Below are 20,038 nucleotides of genomic sequence, written 5' to 3'. Positions count from 1 at the left end.
TTATTGAACCTCCTTTTGATATACCATGTTGCATTTCCTATGAAAACGCACTATTGATATGTAATAGACTTTGGTACTCTGGACATTTTTGTTTTTCTTAACTTATGAAATATAAATCATGCCTTACCCGGATGCTGGCTATGGCGGGTGCGGGTGGGGTGCGGCAAGCCGCACTTCCTGTCTAGTTCACTCTGGTGGCTTGGAAGCATGCTGTCGCAGACGACAAGGACCCCCGGCCGTCTCTTCACCTCGCGCCGGCCAGTACGCGCGCTCTGTCTCGTGCTCCAACATAACGAAAATAGAACGTTGCAACGTACAGAAAAAGAACCACTCGATCAGTCTGATCGAGCATTTTGCTCCTCGATCTTCTCTGGGCACCTCTCTGCGGTGCATGCGCATGCATTCACCATCTTTCATTTACGCAGGCAGGCACGCATGCCGTGCAGTGGTGCAGGGGCACCCGATGCATGCATGCATGCAGCCAGGCCAGGCAGTTGGCTGCCGTTAACCGCCGGTCAGTGCGTGTCCCCGCTCGACGCCGGCCGGCGTGACTATCTGCATGCACCACTACCCGTAGCCCCTGCGACGTCGCCTTCAATTACCTGCCGTTGGAACGAGACAGAGATAACCGCCTGCCTGCGTGCTCTCTGCATGTACCTACGGCCGGGGACATGCAGCCAGGGCATTTACGCCCCGATGCGTCTCGTCGCTGATAGATCGAGGCTGCCGTGCCGCCGGTCCCCGGTGGACGCCTGCCGGCCGGTCTGCGTGAGTGCCTGCGTCTGCATGTACCACCCGGCCGTAGCCTGCAACGTCGCCTTTAAGCTGCTGCTGCTGCTGGCCGATCGATCTTTCTCCCGTCAGCCATCACGAGAATGCAGTGCAGTGCCTGCCGCACTGGTGCAGTTTGCACAAGAACTGCTTTTATGAAGGTCACTGCTGATAGGAATTGCTAGTAGTACCACTTCGCGCGTAGCGTGCCTTCGTCTAGGATGGATCCATGGAGTACCATTCTAGGAGTAGCATGTATGCCACTGTCTGCATCGCACGACGAAGCGGCAGGGCTAGGCAGGCTCGACGGCAGTGGCCAAACTAATCAATTCGAGAATGAACATGGATGTGGACCGGCCGGGCCGGACGGCGATGAGTTGTGAAGGTTGGACCAGAAACCAGTGCTCTGAATCGCTGCCCCGGAACACGTCGGACAAGCTACCAGGCAGCCGCCGCGGGCAGGGTAGGTAGGCATGCATGCATGACCCCCCATTCCCACGACCCTCCCCGGCCGGCCGGGCTCGCCGGTGATCAGCATAGCCAGGTCCATTTTCTCTTACGAGCGTCTACGTGTTGGTCGTCCGAGGACTTTTGTACTTATCGGTCGACAAATCCTGACCGCTGGGTCCTCTTTCTATTCCCACACAGCACCTTTTGTCCAGTACGATGGCCGATGTTTTTGGGGCGAGGCTACGTGTCCGCATGCGGATACAACAAAAACATCGGCCGCTTCTGGGGCCATTCGATTGACGCGAAAATAGCCATTGGATCTTCCCAACTTGTACGTCGAGAATTACACAAGTTGATTGTTGTGATGTTCACTCTGAAACATCGGCTTCGTCGAAAAACCATCCGAAGCGTTTTTAGCGTGAAGGGTTACTTTCTTAAATGTTATTCCTACGTTTGATTTTTTTGCAACATAAGTTATGTTACAGAAACTTCTTTTTTCGTCTTTCACCCTTTTGCAACATAGATGATGTTGCAGAAGGATTTTGCAACAAGGATGATGTTGCATAATTTTTTCGATGAAAAAAACGATCAAGTTGTATACGTGTTGGCTACTTGTTCGGGCTTCGTATGTTTGCAACATAGCATGTGTTACAAAGTTGTGTTTGCAACATGCCCAATGTTGCAATTTGTTGGTCCGTCTCGCGTAGCGCTATGCGCCACATGATTAAAATCAAATTGGATGTCCACGGAGATGGCGGATACCCGCGAGTCATCAGCCAGCTCATTGATAGTGTTTCCCATGTTTTTGTCCCCGCGTTTGCTGAATCATAGGCAACTAAAGTCGCTTTTACATTAATCGATTTGCTTCGGAGAGAGGAGGAGCGCCCTGAGGTTGAAACGGGATGCCGCGACATCCATAGGGAGGTCTCAAGGGGCATGGCGGGGTGGCGGTACGGTGGGCCGACCGCATGCGAGGGGAGGAAGAAGATGACGTAGTCATTGCATTTCATTCTAAAGGTTGGGAAAATCAACCAAGAGCAAAAATACCAGGCCAATAGGTACCCTTTTGTCTGTGTGTGTTATTCAAATCGATAGTCTCTCTAGGTCGTAACCGTAAATAAGCTTGGGCTAAATGTCAACCACGCTTTATGCGTCGCAAAATAGAAGTTTTTATCTGCCTACTAAGCTTCAGTTTGTGGTCGCTGATATATAGTGATGATTTGAGATTATTTCGTACGAGAAAATTTTGATGATTCCGTTTGGTATAGTAGATTAAATATCTTCAACTTCTCAACTTTCTGGAAATAGGCTCAAACATGACCCAGGAGCTTTCAACCCCTCCCCCCGGTGTGAGTTTTATGTGGTCCCCACATGTCATAGACCTAGCGGCATTTTTCATCACCTTAGTCCACACCTTAATTACTCATATCTTTCATGTGTTGTTGTGTCCCTACGTCGTAGATCGGGCGAGGGATGAAAGGGTGGCACTGTTGGCGGCTTGTGTAGAGTGTTGTCGATGCTTCCTCCTGCTGTTGTGCTCATGTTTGAGGTTGCCTCTAGAATGGTGTCGAAATCAACTATGGTGACCTCTTGTCACTGGTGGGTTCGGATGCCCCGGTGTGCACAAATTATGCCACTGCCGCAGATCTAAGGACCGGGCGATTGGATCTTTTTGGAAAAGGACACAACACGAATACATGAGAATACTATTTTAAAGTAACTTTAATATTCATGTGAAGAACTTTTAAGAGGGGTGTATCGAGGCCAAATTCATGACCCACCATTGTTGATCAGATTAAATGCTTTGGTATAGTTCACTCACCGCTGAAAAATATAGGTGCATTATTGGATAACCATGATCCTTCTGTGCTATCTGCTCAATAATAATAAGAAATACAATGGGAGTCCAGTTATTAATCTCCCTACACTTACCTGAAGGCTATGTGAAAATCCATGAAGAAAAAAGCTACTACTAGGCTCTTGAGCTAGATGAACTCAACAGGAGATCCAGTAAGCTCGTGAAGCTTTAAATTCCCTACTACGGTTTGGGGGCATCCTCACACCACCACCTTCATGTGTTGACGGTAGACTTCTTCGAAGAATCAACCAGCATCACTACTATCCGCAATAATGCCGCGTTCTATAAGCATGACGGTGCGCGCGCGTGTGTGCTGAAAACACTTTTTTCAAGCATCTCACCACTTAGATCTATGATGATACATCCGGCCCAACCCTAAATTAATGAGCCACTAATGAGACTTCTTGCCCCGGTTACTTAACAAAATAAGTAATCATTGAGTGTTTGTATATTTTTCTATTTGTGTTTTGCTTCTTTGAAGTTTGTGCTTCACTCTCCGAGCTCACGGGTGCCTTTACCTATGATAAGCCTTTTTATTTCCATATAGCTCGGGAGTCACATATACTAGCTTTTTTATGAGTTAATGCGACCCATGAAAGTGTAGGCATGGAACCATCAATCCATTAATTCGTCATTGTTTGAGGCCACCTATATAGTTTGATAGCGAGATACCTAGCTAGGAGACAACCGGGCTCACCGCTTGCCTGGTCCATATTCTTTTTGGAGGGTCAACGAAGAAGTGTATATTTCTGGTTTGACAAAATCCTTATGGAAGGTCCTCTTATTGTTCCCACACAACACCTTCTTCCCCTATCTGATGTTCTGTCTCCTGACTTTGTAGCACCGGCCGATCCTCTTGCCATTTCCCGCACAACACCTTTCGTCTCACTACAATGCTTTTGCTTGTGATTGCCTTGTCTAGGCCGACTTTTGGAGGCCTGCTTGCGGATCAGAAATCTGGTTGGTCAAGCTTTGTTATGCTTTGCAGAACAAAACTTTAGCATCAGAATACACTTACTTTTGTGTAAATGATTTATGTTTGCAAGTTGAACTTATTTTGTAAGCCGTTGACACACAAAATTGGTCTGTCTGGTAAGGTAGCTGAACTAACTCTAGAAGAGATGTATGTCTGGGTTTTTTATTTGTTAACCAATGGACTATTATGCATGTCAACCTCTTTTATATGCCCCCCCCCCAAAAAAAACTTAAGCAAATCATTGATTCTCACTTTGCGGTTCCTGATCAATAGTGTTGCCTTGAACTTATTTTGTAAGCCTGTTTGGTAAAGGAGATTACATGTCAACTATGACTAAAAAGGAGTGCATAAATCTGGAGATAGCACTAGAACATGATGAAAGAACGAAGTATGGAACAAACCAAAGTTCCGTTCAAGCAAACAGAGTCACACCACAACTCCTCAGCAGAGGCATGAGTGTGTTTTGTTCTCAAGGTGGTTGTGTAGGAAAAGGGAACACACCATTTTCTTCTTGTTTCGGCATGCAATCAAACAACAACAAACTATAAACCAAAATATCAGGAAACCAAACATGCTAGCTTTCAACCACAATGGCATCAATGCCAAGTTGGTGGCTAAGGACAACATACTCACCATCTTGGCACAACTCTCCTCGGCATGTGCACACACACACTCTTTTCAAATTTTGCAGTGCACCATTGAGTTACTCAACTAAGTGTAGGCATGCTTTACACACAAAGTCAGTGTAGTTCTAAGTTCTTATCCGTAGCTCGTGCTCTATTTATTGTATTATGTAGAAGAAGATTAACATAATAAAAGATTATTTTATATAAATAACTCAAATTATATTCACCATAATAGGGATATAGTGGCAGTTCATACCCTTCATCTATGTTTAGACCCTTTTGGTATGTGTTACTCGATACAACTTGTATGTTGATGGTCGTTGCGAATTGCGGTATGCTCAACGAGCACACTATATATATCCCTCGAGACATGAAATGAATTGCATCCGTCGTTTTGCTTGTGGGACATATCAACACATTAAACATCGTATTAAGGAAACTTCACCATGTTTGCCAGTTTCTATAAGTATATTTGTTTGAACAACCCAGGTAGTTCAACCATACCGGTAGATCACATTGGTACAATGCAACTAACTGTTGTTATAAAGGCACGCACAAAGGTTTTGGGTGAGCCTTTTCTCTTCCATGTCACCAAGACCACTAGCTCTGACTTAAACTACTGGGAAACATCAAGCCACCTGAAATAGAAAAACACGTCCCACTGATTGGACCAGTTTATGCTTGTAGATCGAAGCGGTCCAATTAGTAATTTCCATTGCCTTTTCCGTCTTCGACCATACATGTATATAAATTTTGTACGAATTTGAACATAAAAGTTTATGTACTTCCCGTGGCCTTATGTTTCCCATTTAGTTTCTAATAGTCGATGATGCAGCGCCAAAGCTAGAAATTGTTGCTTGCTAAATGCTTAATTAAGAAGAAACAAAAGGTTGAACTTCTTCAAATAGTTAAAAAAACTCAAACTTATAATTAATCGAGAGAGTAACATGAGTGCCATAAGATAATATACCAGCATTCAACCGTAATATCTACAACTTTCAATTAAAAAATAACTACAACTTCTAGTTCATGTTAATGACAACTTAAAAAATATAGGTGTTCTATTCCCATACATTAATTTCGCATTTGCACAGATCAAATCTTTCTATTCCATATACGAAGCATTCCATCGTATTGTTTCACTAATACTTCAAGTTATCCATTGCACAAAAAGGAGGTTTCCCTAATTGGATCCCAAATCCTATACTCCCATAAAAAATCATTACAATTTTAACCAATAATTCTTAACCTTAATTTTGATATGTATCCTAAAAAATTATGGTTTTCACATCCATTGAGCGTACCTACAACCTTCTTTGCAAAACATCATTACGGCACCGGTCAGGCATCCGGTGGTGCCAATAGGAGGAGGCGACGCAATATATAGGAAGGGATGCAAACAAAGAGGAAATGGAAAAAAAATCTAGATAGGCAAGTAGTGGTAGTGGATGGAGTGATGGTATCGCGGTGAATGGAGGACGACTGGGAGAGATCAACGATGCTGCTAGAGCTCTAAGGGGGGCCAACTCTGCTCGTAAATGTTGCTCGTTCTTTAATAATATAAAATAGGTGCCCAATACCCTGCATATACAGTTGTTACATGTTAGGACAATTATGCATCACGTGACATTCTGTAAGGACAATTTTGAACAAATACATCATTACTATCGATTGTAATCTACTCCCTCTATTTGTAAACAGAGCATGTTCTGTTTGGCACGTTTAAACTTTACATTTGAATAATATATTTTGTACGTATATGTTAGTAAAAAACATTGATTTTTTAGAAAATTTTAATAATATCATTTTCATCTTATGGATCTAATATTTTCTTATGGTTAACTAGTCAAAGTTAGAAAATCTTAAGGGCATGCATGATTTTCACATAGCCCATGTAAGCTCTTCAATTGCCTAATGTGCATCAACATTGACGCAATCTCTTAGTTGTTATCAGGACAAGGCAAAAAAATCCAGTTAAGTTCCAATGCATATGGGTCATGAAAAGAAGACATCACAAGATCCACACATTTATGTGACAAAAAGTCTTAAGGGGATATCAAGATATGCACAAGGTTTATTGTCTCCCTATGTGAAGAGTACATCAAGATCAATCAACAAGCCACCTAAAGTCCGATGAACACAATGGAAGATCTGCCGGTAACAAGAAATCACAGGTTCACCATAATGGTTGGTGAAAACATACATGCCATTCAAATGATGCTGCATAGAGTCCCTCCGAGCAACAACCATCACAACTATCAGCTACAAAAGTACATTCTGTGAGCCACGTAGCCCGTGTTGGAAACACATTAGGGAAATCCAATACTCCTGAAGTATATTCTGATGCCTCCTAATTCTATGTAAATGAGCCTATTGAGAACGATGAAACTTCTCGTCCTAAATACAGAACCAAATGAGCAGATAGCAAAAGTATAGAGTTCTGCTATATGTGTTGTATTTATAAAAAAAACAGGCTCTTAGTCTATTGCTATCTGAGTGATTTTTTTCCGCACATGCTTATCCTTTATTTCCACTTTCTGGACAGTTGTGAGCTTTGGTGTCGTTACTTACAGAATTATGATAGTGTACCACTTTGTGGGTCATGTGTGGTCATTCGTTGCAGAGGCCCGGAGCAGTAAAACTTTCCTTAAAAAATAGTTGTACGGTGACAAAGTCAGTCAGACGAGCTTTTCATGACACAATAGGACTGATGTATTACGTAAACAAGAGCTGAAATAGTAGACATAAAACCATCATGCACCATTGACCAGGCATACAGAGGGTAACGAAAGGATATCTATCTCCCAACTGAAGTATTTCTTCTTAAGTATGCAAACTGAAGTTATGTAGTGAAGACTGAAGAGTCATTTGTAGGCTTGAATTACTACCGAAGGTGTAAAATAGACTTCCAACTTCTTCCACAACTGTGTGCTAGTATGAACCAGTAATCATTGAATATGCAGGAGCACCACTGAGGACAACATAACTAATTTTGCATCAAGCACATTTCGTTGAATCAAGAGCCTGCTGGTTTTTGAACTAATCAATCAAATCTCTAGTTTCCTGCAAAAGAATTAAACCAACTTATTGGTAATAACATTATCCTTTCAAAGCAAGGACAGCGATGCTGTGAAAACGACTTTTGGATTGTATGCATGTACTACATGAACGAACATAGGTCTGAAATGGATGTGTACAAGAACCATCCACCCCTTTCCTTAGATACTCACAACTAGAGCTAACTTGAATCAAACGGTCAACTCGCTGAATGCAAAAGCTATATCAAATTGCAGTAACAATCATTGCGACTGTTAGGTTGCGGAGAAAAGCACGAATGATGGAGTATATAAAGTAATGACAGAGAGATGGTATCCTTCACTGTAGCTTTGCAATGCTGCATAATTGCATATGCCATCCAGTTGCAGTATTGTTGATTTGAGGTTGTTAAATTAAATTTCATGAAGCGAGTGTCATCGAAGTAAAACTCAAGTAATTATCTTCCTGCTATAGAAAACATCTCTTTATGATGTAGATAAATTGTAATGATCATGGAAATTATGATTTCCATCGACAATTATTCATGCTGAAATGTATTTACTGCACATTACTATGCAATCAAGAATATTTAACAAAAATTTTGGGATGCAACTCCATGTCACTCTTCATCATTTTAACAACAAACTATTTAGGCTGTCTTGCCTTGCCTCTTGGCCCATGATTCCTTGGCTCCATGGAGCTTTGTATCCTTTTTTTTCTTTTTTCCTTTGGGTATGTTTGTGTTGTTGCCAGAGCAGACTTATTAGTTTCATTACTACACTCACACTTGTTATATGGATGTTATTATCTTTACATATAAAGCGGGGCGAAATCCTGTCTTGAGAAAAAAATTATTTGTTTTCTTCTATGAAGGAGTTCACAGAGTAATTATACAACGCGGGGATTTATTTACCAGGTCGCGCCCACCCCTGCTACTACCTTGTTGGCACTGGTGGTTGCTGCTACTGTGGGAGGCTGTGCCCCGAAAGTGCTGGGAGAAAACGCATTCGAACTAGCAGTAGATAAGGGTCGCCGGAGGTGTCCTTTGGTTGCGTGAGCGGCTGCCAAGTGGAGGAGGCATGGGAGAGGACTTGCACATCGGTGGCTTGGCCAGATGCTTTAGAAAGTCTGCTGATCTTGACCATCCCTCTGCAACCATCTTTTTCAGAGCAGATAATATACGACATCTTGTCTAACAATGACATGGTATTGGTCAGGCAACTGTAAGCACGGGGAGCTGGACCTTCAACTTACGCCCAAGCACTGGCTACTGCCGTAGCAGACATATGTTCTATTGTAGTTAACCATGGTGGAAGGAGGAATTGCGTTGTTATTCCTTGGCACAAGCTCTTTTGTTTGCCAAAAGTGCAGCACTTATGTGCAGCCAACAATGAGATAGCAGGGTGATGTTTACACTCATAAAGAGGATGCAGAATCCCGATCCCTCCCACTCCCAAAACCTGATGACCATTGTTGGGAGCATACTATAATATCCACTAACCGCACAAACTGCAGGTCTATCTACATCATATGTTCCGCTCAATGATTGACACACACACATGTTTCTGCTCCACAGTTATATAGCCTCGCCTATGCTTCACTTCCTTCTCATGGCTATTGATGTATGCTAAGTAGCTTTAATTTTTTAGTCAGTAGAATATTGAATACGAAATCTTTTTCCTGTTTAGTATTTGTACCGCCAATAGATAGTTATTCCATCAGTCACACCAAACGAGTCGGTACTACTCCATCCTTTCCGGTTTATTGAGATCCAGGGGTGGAACTAGGACAAAAATGTCCCGACATCCCATGTACATTATATGTATTAATCTCAAGTAATAATATGTATAACGTTAACTACTTTGGACAAAGTTCCTTTCTTTTCCTGGGATGTGGATTTTAAGTCATGTGAGGAGTAGGTGAACGTTACATTTACGCAAGAGATTGCAATCAAACATGACTATATTAGGTGCAATGGCGAAAATTCTTAGCAAATAAAATGTCTCACTTGAAATATCATTGACAATTGAACAACAAAGTACCAAAGGCTTCAAACTATGAATAAAATACCTTCAGGACTGAAAAATACGACATTAGATCTGGGTTGCCTATAAAAATAAAGCATTTAATTAGTAGCATATCAAAGATTTTTTTTATAATGATGCATAAAATTAAAGAACCATGCATTTTAAGTGGGGTTTTGCGTTCTTTTATGGCCTCAAAGCAATCAATTGCTAAATCACTGGTAATTTTCAGAAATTTCGTTCATGCGTCAGCCCAACATTCTCATCATGTATTGAGGTGCTCCTTTTTTGAAACGTTTCCATTTACTCCTCTATTTTAACAATTATTTTTTTGTGATAAACTTTCAATCTATTCATTCTCAATCATGGTAGTACAAAGAACACCAGAGGTAATACAAATTACAACCAGGTCCGTGGACCACCTAGTGATGACTACAAGCACTAGAGCGAGCCGAAGACGCGCCGCCGTCATCGCCCCTCCCTCACCGGAGCCAGGCAAACCTTGTAGTAGACAGTGGGAAAGTTGTCGTGCTAAGGCCCCATAGAACCAACGCACCAGAGCAGCAACCATCACCGATGAAGAAAGTCATAGATTGGAACAATCAATCCTATAAACACCCAAATGAAGATGAACGAAGATCGGATCCAAACAGTTCAACCGAAGGCCAGAACCGACCAAACCCCGCGAGGTCCGACAGAGACACACCTCCACACGCACTCCGACAAAGCTAGACGCACTACCGGGACGAGGATAGAACGTGGGAGACATTATTCCTACTGAAGGACATTGCCTCCGCCACACAGCCCCAACCAAGACGCTAAACCTAACAAAAACAAGGACGAGATCCCTCCCGCCAGCGGGGGGCAGAGGTCCTCCACACCTCCATGGCCCAAAGGCCATCTGAGATGGGGCGGACCAGCGGCGGTGTCGCTGGGATCGGAGAAGGAAAGTGTGAGATCTTTTCTTGTTAATTTAGCATTATGTTAGAGAATATATATTTGCACCAAGAAGTTCAGAACAATGAAGACATATATATTTGACGCTTTAATTGTACGTTATATAATTAATCTTACTTGACATTATATCTCTAAAAATCAAAGTATAATCCAAAGAAAATGTGAATGTACTGGAGAAATAGCATCCATGTCATGAGTAAGCATTCCATACTCCAATTCCCAACAACCGTTCGAAACCCTAGCCTCATTGATCTAAAGTATGATAAGAAAATAATTAGGTATTAGACCAAAGGAGCGGTGCACTGTGCGTTGTACTGTCGCAACTTTTTTTTCTCCACCACCCTCACAACTCTATACGATCTGGTGAGAAGCTACGTCGCGGTGCAAATGGTGACCTAACTAAGCGCCGTGCAGAGGAAGGGATGGACGCATGATTCTTCTTGATTGATTATTTTTGGAGCTAGCCAGTGATAGGTCCATGGTTATATTGATCCATAGATGCACCAATTGCCGTGTTGTTTAATTGGGCCTAGCATCACTGGAGGGATGTGCCGCAAGACTCCACATCATGTACTCCACATGCCAATCAGGACGGGCTAGCTCAACGGGTGGCGCGCGCTACGTGTCGGCCGAATAATCGTAGATCAGATCGACGACCTCTAGAGCTGTTGGATCTCGTGTGTGAAAACCTTTCGATGTGGGATGCGCCAGTCATTCAGCTTTGGTTTAGGGTTTGTAACATGAGTCATGTTGCACCCCGGGGTTTGCAACATGGCCCATGTTGCTCTCGCTTTCCAAACACTCCTTGGCCCATTGAGCTGTGGTTCGGGCTTTCTAACATGAGCCATGTTATGGTTGGGGTTTGCAACAAGACGCATGTATTGCATGTTACACTTGCTTTTCAAACAATCCACCTGTTCGGCTGCATTTGGGGTTTTCAACATGAGCCATGCTGCGCTTGGGGGTTGCACCTTTCCAACAAGGCGAGACCGGCTCGCAACATCGTCGCACCCGCTTGCAATGCTGGTGCCACTGCAACTGCGAGTTTGCAGCACTGTGTCGGTGGCGCACAAGAGCTACACCACATGACAAAAGCGACGATCGTGTGAAGAGATGAGATTGAAGCGGACACGGGTGGGCAAACCCTAAGGACACATGATGAGGACGAGATGCATTCGATGGAATGATATAATCCATCAGTTGAATGGAAGCTTTTTCCATAAATTTATAGGTGTCTCAACTACATATGTGCTATACATGTATGCAACACGATTTACTTGAAAAAAGGCAAATATTTGCCATTTTTGTTAATTGAGAAGAAGAGAATTGTCCGATTATTTAGTAGAAGATCGGATGGAAACAAACACAACCCGTTGATCACACACAAGATAAACCACACACCACTGCAAAGGAACATCACAAAGATTGTGTCGTCATCATTACTTTTGTCTGAGCAAGTGACTCCCACAAGCAACCATCTACAGAACCTACACCGTAGTGGTTGCGGGCAGCCACATGAAGATTCATGCCATGTGAACAACACAAACGCACGCGCCCACCAGCAACAGAGTAGCTTTGGATCAGAGAATAAATAAGCAATGGAGAATTATGCAAGTCTAGGAACAACCATCCATTGCATGTCATCTTTGCCACAAAGATCTTACGGTCATGCATGCAGCTCCGATTCAACAGAACAAAGATACCATAACAAGCCCATGGGCACACCGAAGATTCGACTACATTATCCTTTCCTTGGCCCCGCCCTCGCACACCCGCATTGTCAGGTTGTCGATACACTATTCAAGAGCTCCATTACTAATTCCAATATATGCTAGTATTTTATACCTAATTGAGCTCTCCCCATTTAATATCGCACGTGAAAACTTAGAATGTGTCACTCATTTACGTATTCCAAATTAGCTAGAGAGGTAATTATATCTTTATTGCCATATTATATTTTAACTCTAATTTTATAAATAAATATGAGGAGTTACTAATAAGTACTTGGTTGTTTTTACTTAGTCCTTGAACAACCTTCGTATATGAGCTTATGTAGGATGATGCACAAGAAGGTCTGAAACACATTTCTGAGATTAGAAGTAGACTTATTTGGCTCGGAGTCACTCTCTCTAGGGGATGTCAAACCTAGCTACCAAGGGGCCCTCCGTCACTTCTATATCGCTGTTGCCGCTTGTGTTTGTCATGTTGGCAGGTTGCTCTGATTCCCAAGGTGGCATGAATACTTTTGTTGGTGAAGGCACTTGTCTCGACAATGCGAAGGACACCAGCAGCGGCTCATAGGGGTGGTCGTGGAAGGCTGCCAGTAGATGGAGAAGTTGCATCTCCTGAAATGGGGGACGACTAGGAGAGGTGTACCAGATATCTATATGGGGAGAGGAGCAACAAGAGGAAGTGAGAGATATAGCAAAACTAGATGTGTGAGACTCATCTTCTTTGGTGGATCCTTTAGTGGACATTGAAGACGAAGGATAAGAAACTAAACTAGGAGGGCCACCTCATGGAATTACTTTGGAATTGAAGTGACCAGATAACCAACACAGTTGAGAAGGTAAAATGGATAATTGCACATAACGACTTATTTATCTATGATATTGACAATTTTTTATAGATTTTTCATTGAAAGGAGACAATTTCTAGGGAAATTTTATAATTTTAAGAAACAGATAAAGTGCAATGTTCATTTCAATAAAATTATACTCTATACTCTAGATCCAAATCAACACATCACCTTATCACATTTGTATACTGGCTTTTGGTTTATACTTAGCCCTATGACATGCATACTATGGTTATCTCTTTGACCAGATTGATGAATAAGCATTGTTATTGCTATGGAGTCGGGTGCCAAAGTGTGGAGGTGGTTAACTGAAGATCGCCAATAGGATGTGTGCGAGCCCACTAAATTTTCCTTCTGATGAAATGATCTTTTATTGAATGTGTTTCACGATGTTGGTTCTTGACCCACCATTATTTATCAAATCAAATGGTATGATGTAAATGATTGCTAGAAATTTATATGTGTTAAATGGGCAATCATGTTATTTCAATGCTACTTGCTCAATAATGATAAGAAATAGTAACCGATCGGTTTTTCATCTTTGCATACTTAACTGAAAGTATACGAAGATCATGACGAAAATAATCTACTTAGCACTTGAGTCGGGTGAATGAAGTGAGAGATCATATGAACCGTCGACAATTGCGAAAGAATATATTCACCTACAATAGTTTGCAGGCACACTCGCACAATGCCTTTCCTCTGCATGGAGTGTACTTCCTCAATGGATCAACCATCACTACGATTAGTAACAATATTGCAGTTTCCAATCATGGTATATTGTGCTAAAAATCCTTCATCTAACTAATCAACCATTGAGACCTAAGTTGATGCCTACCAAGCCTAAATAACGAGCCACCAAAGACCGATGATGCTGCTTGACCCAAATACTTGAGAAATTGAGGGTTATAGTGTGAATTTGGTGTATCATCCTCTAAGATGTATTTACATGGTCTTCGCTCCAATATTTACAGTGCAATTTTCGCCGTTGTTTTATTCTTCATGGAATAATGCCCACAACTATTTGATGATCAGAAACAGAAAGTGACACGTGTCTACCTTCAAGAGTAGCAGTGCATGTTTTTATCCAGATTTTCTCAATTAGAAAATGCTGCTAAATTCAAAACCTTTTCTAAAGTGATATGTTTCCACTTTGAAGAGTTGCAGTAGAAAACAATGAGTGATATGATAAAGTGGTGAAGCTTCGAATGCTTGTGCTACGCTTGGTGGGCATACCCAAACCACCTCTTTACCGTCACTAAGGTGGACTTATTCAAAGAATCAACAAGTACTACTCGCAACAATACAACTTTTTGTAAGAATGACCTATGTTGAAAATACTCAATTCATATAATCCACCACTTCGACCTATGATGATGCCTCCCAAGCATAAATAAACGAGCCATCAGGAATTCCCTTCTGAAAAACTTAACGAAACGAGTAACCCTCATGTGTGTGCACGCGCGTGTGTGCATGTGCGCGTGCATGCGTGTGCAGCTTTATGCATATGATTGGCCCTTTTATTTCCATACAATCGAGAAGTCACACGTACTAGTTTTTTCATGAGTTAATAGGATTGATGAATTTGTACGCATGGAACCATCAACCCATTCATCATAGTTCAATGCCATATATACCAAACATAAAGAGGACAGCATAAATATTTATGTGTCACAATAGGGTTTTTGTAATTGACGGCTGAGTTCTAGTATATGCTCACATACGCAACCCATGTGCCATTGATTTTTAGGCTGGCCCCATTTGCAAGACACAAATATTGTGGAGCCCACCGGATGGCACACTGCTCGTGGTAAGAAGGTAGGAAAAATTGAAATAACACCACTTCATGGATATAATTTGATAGGTACTCCCTCTGTCCCACAACATAAGACTTTTTGCAAGCCAGCTGGCTTGCAAAAACGTCTTATATTGTGGGATGGAGGGAGTAGCTAGGAGACAGCTGTCACCAGCAAGGTAGTCTAGGAAGGCTGCCAGAGGCCTTGCGGGCTGGCCAGGCTAGCCGATGACCAGCCTAACCTGGTCCATTTTTGGGGCAAGCCTAAGTGTCAGAAGTGTATATTTCTATGATGGATCCTGACCGCCAGATCCTCTTATTATTATCACACAAGATCTTCTTTCATGACTCTGATATTTTTGTCTATGTGTAGTTTCCTATATACCTAAGAGATTGATCCCTGCTACTTCTAATTATCTCAACATGCATGCTTCCACATCATCAAAGTTGTTATTGCCTTCAGATTTACTATTTAGATCCATTAGCATCCGTCTGATCTATGCATGAGAATCCTTAGCATGCAACATGCATTAGTAGATTCTAAGTGGATTTTAAATCACATTGGACTTAATTAAGACATAGCCCACCATCTATTTTTCATAGCCATGCAATCTTGCCATGTCAGCATGTCATGCATGTAAGTTATATAAGTTAGATTTTTTGGGTTAACATATCCATGCAGCACTGCAAAATCATGAGTTAATGCAGGTAACTCACTGGTTAATATTTTGCATTACGTTTTGTGCTCTCATATACATGGTATATATAGATATATTGGGCGCTTGGGGAATAGCATACCTATATAGTAGATCCATCACCTATTTTAGAAATACTCTTTCTTTATTGCTAAATAGCTACAACACTACCTATTTTCCCTACATACAATCATGGCACATCAGCAAGCCATACATGTAAGTTATACGTTACATTTTTGCATTAGTATGTCCATGCAGTGCTGCCATGTCATATCACCTATTCATGCATGTAAGTTATCAGTTAATTTTGTTGCACTGAATTTTGTGCTCTCATCGACACGATATATGTGTTTAGCATTTCAAGTATATCTATATAGTTGATATTTCACTTTTTTAGAATGGCACCCTTTTAACGCGCGGGGAATCATCTAATTAGTGTGTTATGCACACCAACTTTGTAGGACCACCCACAAAAAACCTTATGTCACGCCTTGGGCTAACTTTTATCACGCAGGCTATATCTCTCTTGCTGCAAGATATACGCCGTACTCGCCTCTAGCGCCCTGACAATGGTTGTAAGACAATAGCTTACAGGGACGATGTGTTTCTTAGGATTTTTTTAATCAGGGCTTTAGTCGGTTAACTTGGGGTTTCCAACAGACCATGTTTCTCTAGTTTTAATGTTATGCCTTTTATTTTTCCTTATCATTTTACTATTTTAATTTTTTTTTCTGTTTTTATCTCTCTTTTTCCCTCTTTCTATTTTTCTATTTCATATAAATAAACGAAAGAGTTTTATATTAGATGAAGACGTTTCAGAAAAGAATGACCACTTCTTAAAATTACATGAATATTTTAAAAGACATGAACACTTTTAAAAGTTGTAGGAACATATTTAGTAAAATAGGTGAAACATTTTTCTTTAACTACATGGATATTATATAAATATGTGATCATTTTTTTAAATACATGATGACTATTCTTTAGTATATGATGAACATATTTAATGCACAATTAACACTATTATAAATGCTTGAATATTTTGAATTACACAAGCATTTTTTCTTAAAAGCATGAACATATTTGAACACACAGTACTTTTTAAAAAATTCCAATGAACATTTCAGTACGTGGTAAATAATTTTTGTGAATTTACTGCAATAAAATATTTTCCTAATATTTTTTAAAATATTTTTGAAATGTACATAAAAAGGGGAAAACAAAAAATATGTTTTGTGGAGAAAACCAAAGTCCTACATTGTAAACTGTGGCGTGCTACATGGACGCGTCTTTGTCGCGTTTTATGCGAGAGGAAAGAACCCCTCGCCTCAAGGACGCTCTAAGGCATGTACAATGGTGCTATCTTAGGTGTTCCACGTAGGATAATTGCTGAGGTGGAGGAGAGAGAATCCATAAGAAAAGACTTATTTTCTCTTAGCCCAATATGTGTCACCATGATTTTAGGAATAGATAGTTATCTTAGATAAGGCTAAGAGATAACCCATTGTATACATGTTTTATTGTCATATCTAAATTACATGCAAGATTTAAGATAAGACTATGATATCAACCATTGTACATGCCCTAATGTGCCGGCCATGCACAGAAGGAGCATGGGCTGCCTGGCGCACCTTATTTTTTATTACTTCTATTTATATTTCTAAAATGAAATATATTTTAGTAAGTTTTAAAAAATGCCAATCTCATGTTTAAAAATGTTCATGCAGTGTAGAAGAATGTGAGCGCAACTCTAATTTTTTTTTGATAGCATTAAAGAAAATATTTGTGACATTTAAAAGATGTCCCACGTTTCAAACATATGTTCATGATATTTTTGAAAAATACTCATACAATGTAAATAATGTTCAGATGATATATAAAAGGAGTTGTACCATTCAAAAAAATGTTTATACAATGTAAAAGTATGTCCGCATGGTTAAAAAAATGTTTTGTATCATCCAAAAAATGTTTACACAATGTGCATTGTCTTCACGTAGTTTAAAGTAATGTTTCGTACCATTCAAAAAAACGGTCGTGACATTTAGAATAAAATGTTTACGACAAAGCTAATTTCCAGTCGGCTGGATTTTTGCAACAGATGCGAACGCTCTGGATGCCGTCCGTTATAGATCGTACGACCATCGCGCACTGAAACATGTAGTTCACTGATATTTACAAGCCTTGCCACCGCCTAGTGAAAAAACTGCTTCGTCCGTCTCTCTTCTTCGAATCCCCACACAGCGTCCTCCCAACCCGGCCGCCGCGGAAGAAGCCGCCGCCGTCCGAGCACTCTTCGAAGGCCTCCTCCAGGAGCGCGACCATCCCGTCCGCCTGGACGGCCCGCTCCCCGTCTCCTCCCCTCCCCACCGCCGGCGCTGAGACCGAGTCATCCGGCGACGACGAGGCCGCATCTGAATCCGGCGACTCCTCCCGCCCCGCGCGCGCCCGCCGCGACCTGAGGTGAGTGTGTGTGTGGTTCCGATGCACTAGTATCTGTTGTTCTTCGATCCGATGCTAGCTGATCTGATCCCGACGGTTGTCTCTGTTCTTGTCCGCGAGGGGCCGGGCGAGCGGGGTGCGCAGTGGACGGAGTTCGTCTCGTGGGAGCCCAGGGCGTTCGTCTACCACAAGTTCCTGGTAATCACTAGTGCTTCCCATCTTGCCCCTCTTCAACATTCAAAATCACTGCTGCTGGCATGGTTTATTCGTTCTTGTACCTGCTCCCGCATGCACATTGTTATGCCTATGTAAAGACTAGATTATTGTAGGCTCCATCTCGTATCATCTCAAATTTTGGGTGAATTATGTGTGTGCTTTTTGGTGAAATGCCGGCCGACTTTCTGAGTTGCACTTTTGTCTAGAAATGAGACGGCGCTGGACTTTCTGAGTTTGACAGTGATTAGTGGAAACATGTTGTTTTTGCTGCACTTCTGTTTTTTGTATTTTGGGATCTTGGCTGGACTGCATGCCATTGCCTCCGGGAAAGGAAAGATTGTAGTGATATTTTTACTGGCTTTAGTTCTACATTCACTGGAGCTCATGTATGGTCGGTTATTACCTGATCTATTATGGAAGAATGGGAATGTAGACGGTATGAACAAGTACTCGTCGAATCTTGGCAGCCAGGTCCTGCTCGACATACTTGTAGCCCACGCCCTTGGCGTCCAGCGCCATGCGCACACGTGCAATGAACGGGCTCAGCCGTAGGCCCAACAGCTTCATGTCTCCTTCGACACTCGCCATTGCTGTCCTTTGTTTCCTCCCTTCTCTCCTTGTTGATCTCCTGCTCCTGGTCCTCTTTCAGTCGGACTAATAGCTTCGTGTTTCTGCTGGTGGTTAACTACTTTTATATTTCTTCAGTACTGTTAACACGCATCACCTTGTGAGCTAGGTTGCAACTGGTAACTACTCGAAATTTTCTCCATGGAATTTCTGGGACGAGGGTGATTGTTGTTTGACACTCGTCTCCTCCATATGTTTCTGGCACTCTCCTGACTTGACTCTCAAATCTGAAGCTTAAACATGTTGCTACTAGTTTCAGACTTTTGTCAAAACAGGATAATGGACTTGAAGTGATTGCAGATTTCTTAGCAAGATCAGACAGACAAAAAGGAAGGTTCACACAAGATACAACATGGGTGTCAAGGTGCGCATAGGTGCATTCACAAAGAGAATTCTGAAGCTTCATCGCGTGCCCCACCAGACCACGTTGTCGACGAGTGCGTCCGTCACCACTCCCTTCGCCATCGTGGCTCACAATTTTTGTTCTACAACAATTGATGTAGCGTCTTTCACTGAATCTTCCACTGTTCCGATTACCAACACGACTCTTATGTAATTATCATGGTGCTAATGCTATATTTATCAGGGTGCTAATGATATATTTATCACACTTGCTATTGCTAAAATTACCATGTTGAATTTTTCAATGGAGACATATATGTTTTTAGCAGGTGTATGATGGTCTGTGGTAACTTTTACTTGGGAAAAATTACTGAGACATACCTCGATATCTTCTGTGTAAATATCATGGTAACTTACACACCGCAGAAATGATAACTTACATATAGTACTGTAGTAAATTTAGACACGGAAAACATCCCTCCCGTAACTTCCAAATAAATAACATGTAATACACGCATCACAGAACTTGATCACTCACGCATAAAGGCCCGTGTAAAAATACCCCCCCCCCCTCGCGATAATTTCTCTGGAAATAGCACGATAATATATGTAGAACGGAGCCGAAACTTTCGTACAAACACCCTGTAA

The 20,038-nt window shown here is 41.7% G+C and overlaps 1 long non-coding RNA gene across 1 annotated transcript; it reads left to right on the top strand.

Moving 5' to 3' along the window:
* The first annotated feature begins 17,983 nt into the window (after positions 1-17,983).
* On the top strand, positions 17,984-19,695 carry LOC123141933 (uncharacterized). Its single transcript, XR_006470466.1, has 2 exons — positions 17,984-18,403; positions 19,349-19,695. It is a non-coding gene; the product is annotated as an uncharacterized lncRNA (long non-coding RNA).
* The last annotated feature ends 343 nt before the right edge of the window (positions 19,696-20,038 follow it).

Source organism: Triticum aestivum, chromosome 6D (assembly GCF_018294505.1).
Source record: "Triticum aestivum cultivar Chinese Spring chromosome 6D, IWGSC CS RefSeq v2.1, whole genome shotgun sequence".
NCBI classification, from domain to species: Eukaryota; Viridiplantae; Streptophyta; class Magnoliopsida; order Poales; family Poaceae; genus Triticum; species Triticum aestivum.
This window is presented reverse-complemented; position numbering and strand designations above follow the sequence as displayed.